The 6160-nt window shown below is 49.2% G+C and overlaps 1 pseudogene; it reads right to left on the reverse strand.

Moving 5' to 3' along the window:
• Positions 1–3458: 3458 nt before the first annotated feature.
• LOC113897451 lies at positions 3459–4421 on the reverse strand (annotated as a pseudogene).
• Between the last annotated feature and the right edge of the window lie 1739 nt (positions 4422–6160).

The following is a 6160-nucleotide window of genomic DNA, read 5'->3' on the forward strand; positions in this document are numbered from 1 at the left end:
TCATTGTCAGCAACCAGGGACTGCCCGCCTGATCAGCTCCCAGCCCCACGCTGGCTGACAGCCTCCTGGGGAGCAGGGACCTTTCAAAGCTCCCTGCACCAGGGGAACGCACCATCCCCAAGGCAATTTAGAGGCAGAAGGGGAAATTCACCCAGCTTAGAAACTTTGGGGTACTTCAGGGATGATGTCCCAAAGACCCAATTACACAGAGTCTACTTAGAGATCTTAATTGGTGTACAAAAGTTGGGGGAGGTGGCTCAGGGCCAGGAATCCACCCTCACAGGTCAGTCCTCAGTGTGGGCCATGAACGTGTACAGGATCAATAAATGAATGGATGGATGGATGCAGAATTAAGTCAATGTATAGGCCACTCTTGGTGAATACATTTAAAGACATTGGGGTGACTGAATGAACAATTGATAGGCAGTTTCACCTTTAAGGGAAACTCTGTCCCCATTAACAGCCACACTCCATTTCCACTCAAGTTTCTTCTGGCCCTCTTTCAGTTCAGTCGCTCAGTCGTGTCTGACTCTTTGCGAGTCCATGAATCACAGCACGCCAGGCCTCCCTGTCCATTACCAACTCCTGGAGTTCACTCAAACTCATGTCCATTCATTGGTGATGCCATCCAACCATCTCATCCTCTGTCTTCCCCTTCTCCTCCTGCCTCCAACCTTTCCCAGCATCAGCATCTTTCCCAATGAGTCAGTTCTTCGCATCAGGTGGCTAAAATATTGGAGCTTCAGGTTCAGCATCAGTCCTTCCAATGAATATTCAGGATTGATTGCCTTTAGGATTGATTGGTTTGATCTCCTTGCTGTCCAAGGGACTCTCAAGAGTCTTCTCCAACACCACAGTTCAAAAGCATCAATTCTTTGGTGCTCAGCTTTCTTTATGGCACAACTCTCACATCCATACATGACTACTGGAAAAACCACAGTTTTGACTAGACAGACCTTTGTCGGCAAAGTAATGTGTCTGCTTTGTAATATGCTGTCTAGGTTTGTCATAGTTTTTCTTCCAAGTCGCCAAGTGTCTTTGAATTTCATGGCTGTGGTCAGCATATACAGTGATTTTTGGAGCCCAAGAAAATAGTCTGTGACTGATTCCATTGTTTCCTCATCTGTTTGCCATGAAGTGATTGGACTGGATGCCATGATCTTTGTTTTTTGAATGTTGAATTTTAAACCAGCTTTTTCGCTCTCCTCTTTCACCTTCATCAAGAGGCTCTTTAGTTCCTCTTCAATTTCTGCCAATAGGGTGGTGTCATCTGCGTATTTGAGTGACAGTTCAATAACCTTCTGTTGAAAGCTCTGTGGAGCTACAGAGACAAGCCCCTAAAGAGTCCTGCCTTCGAGGCACCCACATTGTTATGAAACATTGTGGACACAAAGCAGAAGGGCTTCAGTTCAGTTCAGTCGCTCAGTCGTGTCCCACTCTTTGTGACCCCATGGACTGCAGCATGCCAGGCCTCCATGTCCATCACCAACTCCCGGAGTTTACTCAAACTCATGCCCATTGAGTTGGTGATACCATCCAACCATCTCATCCTCTGTCGTCCCCTTCTTCTCCCACCTTCAACCTTTCCCAGCATCAGGGTCTTTTCAAATGTCAGTTCTTTGCATCAGGTGGCCCAAGTATTGGAGTTTCAGCCTCAACATCAGTCAGAAAGATTTACATAGCAAACAAACTGTGCCAACAAAGTGTGGTGGGACACAAAGCAGAGAGCCCCTTTAAAAAGCTAGGAAAGGCTGTGTTCAAGTGATGGTGTCTAAGGTGGCTTGAAAAAAAGTTCCAGATCTCCCCAGGGAACAGCATGAACAACATACAGAGATGTGGGGAGTACTGACAATGTGGAGAGGGGTTGGTGGTGTGCAGCGTGGATAGAACATCAGGCTCACAAAGCGGGGGCTGTTTTCTGGGGACCCAAGGACTCAGCTGAAGAATGTGGTCTTCCTTCTGTGGTAAGAAGGAGGCACCATAGGTTCTTGGGTGGTGAATCAGCCAGGATCTGGCCAAAGTAGCAGGACCAGTGTGAGTGATTAAGGCTTTGTTGTGGAGAACAGAGCTGTCATTTGTGGGAGCTGCAGGAGAAGCCTGTGCCATGCTCGGCCTCTGCGCTTGGTGTCGCGTCTGAAGCTGTGCTCCGGTGGGTATGGGGCAGGTGGGGACAGACCAGCGCTCAAGAGGACACGGTGGAACCCATGTCAGGCCCTCATTGTCTTGGGTTCAGTGACACTGGTGACCCACAGGAGGACCTGGCACTCTCTGATTGGAGCTCCCTTCGCTCGGGCCTCAGAGCAGCTGCAGGTGGCCTGGCAGGAGCCCGAGGGGCTACACAGACAGCAAGTGAGGGCTCCACCACCTCAGCACGGCCTTGCCTCTGCCTTTCCATCTCTTCCAGATTCTCTCGTGCTCAACCTGAACCCAGAACCTGAGAGCAGAGTAAACTCTTGGAGGGCCGGTGGAAACCTAGCTGGATACTCCAGTCCAGAGTCACACAAGCCAGCTAACCAGGGCTCCCTGGGGTGATTAACCGGGAAGCAGCCAGTGAGGCACAGCTGGCCAGAGAATGGAAGCTCTAGAAATCTCTAGTAGCTCCTGGGTTGATGGTAGGGTAGTGGCATTGTCACCAGGCTCTTCAGGATTCCTTAGTCTTACCCGTCCTTCAAGAAGTGGGGTAGGTGGGCATCCCCAGGCCTTGGTGTCCGCTCTGGCCTGTGCCCTGAATGATTGGCCAAGGAGGTAGAAGTAGAAGTAACAGGTCATTTCTGAGTGGGAGCTGAAAGAATCCACACAGGCTTTGTCATCTTCTCTTCTTCTTTTGCCATTTGACCAGCAGTGTGCATAAGGCTGATGCTTTATCATCTTGAGGCCCACAGGATGAAAAAGATGAAGTTGATCCCCCGTCCAAAATCTGATGGACTTGGAGAGTGAGCAAGTGCACTGGGATGACCCAGAGGGAGGGTATGGGGAGGGAGGAGGGAGGAGGGTTCAGGATGGGGAACACAGGTATACCTGTGGAGGATTCATTTCGATAATTGGCAAAACTAATACAATATTGTAAAGTTTAAAAATAAAATAAAATTTAAAAAAATAATAAAATAAAATAAAATTAAGCAGAGAGAAAAAAAAGAAAGAAAAAAAATTAAAAAAAAGAAAAAGAACCTTTTTATTTTTAAGTCTCTGCAATTTTGAAGTCATGGCCACAGTATAACTAGTTCCCCAGGTGGCGCTAGTGGTAAAAAAAATCCCCCTGCCAATACAGGAGACATAAGAGAACTTGTTTCGATACCTGGGTCGGGAAGATCCCCTGGAAGAGGACCTCGCAACCCACTCGAGTATTCTTGCTTGAAGAATGCCATGGACAAAGAAGCCTGGAAGGCTAGAGTCTATAGGTTCCCAAAGATTTGGACAGGACTAAAGTGACTCAGCACACACACACCTGCCTGATGGACTTAGAGAACAACAGGAAAGCGGGCCATCTTCGTGGAGAGGAGATCTCCGCTCAGCAGAGCTACGGCAGCAGCTTTCACCTCTGCATTCCTTAGGCTGTAGATGATGGGTTTCAATGAGGGGGTCACGACCCCATAGAACAATGCAAGAAGCTTATCCAAGTAGAGGTCCTTGGCTTTGGGCTTGAAGTACATGAAGGAGGTAGTCCCATAGAAAATCACCACCACTGTGAGGTGGGCAGAGCAGGTAGAGAAGGCTTTGTGCCAGCTGGCAGCAGAGGGCACCCTCAAGAGGGCAGTGAGAATGAACCCTTAGGACAGGAAGATGAGCAGCAGTGGGGGCAGTGTCACAACAGCTGAAGACACCGTTAATAGCAGTGCATTGAGACAGATGTCCCCACAGGCTAGTTTCAGCACTGCCAAGATTTCACAGAAGAAGTGGTTGATGATATTGTGGCCACAGAAGGGGAGGCTCCAGGTGAGAATGGAATGGAGAAGGGAGTTGGCAAAGCCTTCCCCCCAGCTCAGGGTTGCCATCCACATGCACGTGTGCCAGCTCATGAGCTCTGAGTAGGGAAGAGGCTGGCAGATGGCCACATACCGGTCACACGCCATCATGGCCAAGAGCACGCACTCCGTGGTGCCCAGCGCCAGGGTCAGGTACATCTGCAGGGCACAGCCAGAGAAGGAGATGGTGCTCTGGGTTTCCAGGAAGTTGACCAGCATGAGAGGCACGAAGGAGGATGTGCCAGAGATGTCCATGAGGGCGAGGTTGCTGAGGAAGAAGTATATGGGGGTGTGCAGGTGGGGGTCCAGCATGTTCAGCCCAATGAGGAGGGCGTTCCCCAGCACGTTCACGGAGTAGATGCCCAGGCAGAGCACAAACAGGACCATCTCTAGGTTGTAGTGGTCGTGTGGCCCCAGCAGGACAAACTCTGTCACGACCGTCTGGTTTGCCCCATTCATCTCACTCTCCATCTGTCTCGTTCTCCCTCTTTTCCCATCTGCACCATGAAGGTGTTGGTTAAGCACCAATGGGCCTGGGAGCCAAGCAACATGGATGTATGACCTGGGGCAGGTCAGCCCCGCCTCTGGAACTCAGGTTCACCATCAGTATAATGAGAGAGTGGACGTCAGGTCTGTAAGCAAGCCCCCTCAGTTCTGTCGTTCTGGTGTAACTTACAGGAGATTGGGTCCATTCTAATCTCCTAAGCTCTTCTCTCTTCTCCCCAGGCTGACCTAGGGGAGACAAGAGAATAAATTGTTGTTTCTTGAGCTCTTTGAATCTGCAGTGTTCTTGGTTATTAAGAGGAAGCACGTTTTCTAGGTTATGACTTCATATGGCTGAATGATGCCCATAGGATTTCAGATTCATTCACTTACTGAGGATTTGACAGTGCCTACCCTGTGCAGGGTGTTTAGGTGCTGGGCTATATCAGTAAGAAAACTAAGTGAACAAAAGATGCCACAATTATAACAAGTGCTGCTCCTCTTTCTCAAATTAAGTGGGATGAGCTTGGGAAGGCAGGTGGATGATGAGTGATGGTCACCTCATTCCTTTGGGCATAAAGGTTGAACATTTCTACTGCATAGGATGTACAAGCCTTATTCAGGTGTCTCTCATTAAGATCAGAGACCATGCATTGATTTTTAAAAGAATATACAAAAACATACTTATCCCAATAGAGCCACTGGTCACAACATTTAACTCTGGTCATAAAAGCCAGTTGAGTATCTTCTTGGCCTCCATATAGCTTTTTAGAATAAATAATGTTGACAATAATATTACAGAGGAGGGAAATTCAGGTTCTAATCTGGCAGAGGTGTCCTAGGTCACTGACCCGCTCTATAAAGGAAAGGTGGGAAGTGGCCACAGTCTTTACCCAGGAGCCTCCATGTCTCTTCTGAGGTGGGCTCAGCCCCTTGGGAAATGCCAGTGTCTGGAGGGAGCCAAGTGTCAAGTGTCAGATGGACACCTGTCTTGTGGCCCAGGTGACCCCCTGCTCTTAGGGATAAATAGGAGCTGATAGTGAACTTCCCTCCCTCCATCTCTTCACTCCTTGATGGACGTGAGGCCAGTGCCCCATGACAACATTAGAGTCCTCTCTGTCCTTCAGCAATGGTTCCCTCCCTCTCATTCTTCCTGTAGAATTGCATCTATCGTTCATATCAGCCGGTGAGCTTACTCTTCCTCAATAAACCATGTCTGCCCCAGAGCTATACCTTTGCCCAAGAAGTTCCCTTTTGAAGGCTTGTCCTCCCTCTCCTCCCCACTAGGGGGATGCTTCTTGTTCTCTTCAGAGCCCAGCTCCTCTCTCCTTGTCTCCCACCTGCCCCCTGCACAGTTGCCTGCTCCCTCCTTCCTCCCACAGCACTTGGCCATCCTCCCTGTTCTTGTGCTGCACACCTGGCTCCTCTGTCACTCCTGAGAGCAGACTCTGTCTACTTTGTCCAGGCACCTCATACTGTGAATGTTCCAAGGCCAGTCAGTCAACAGATAGTCAGTTCAAAAACCCAGCACTGCATGACTGCTTCATAACTAAGTATAGCTCTCCAATATTGACCAAGTCACTTGGCCTGTGAGCCTCAATTTCCTTTTGAAAAGTGGGGATTCTGTGTAGTCCAGATGCGACTCACATAAAAAAGTACTGGTAAATCACCTAGCGGCAAGGCTTCAGGTCAGAGACTGTGCCTTCAACCACGGC

Source organism: Bos indicus x Bos taurus, chromosome 8, assembly GCF_003369695.1.
Source record: "Bos indicus x Bos taurus breed Angus x Brahman F1 hybrid chromosome 8, Bos_hybrid_MaternalHap_v2.0, whole genome shotgun sequence".
In the NCBI taxonomy this organism is placed as follows: domain Eukaryota; kingdom Metazoa; phylum Chordata; class Mammalia; order Artiodactyla; family Bovidae; genus Bos; species Bos indicus x Bos taurus.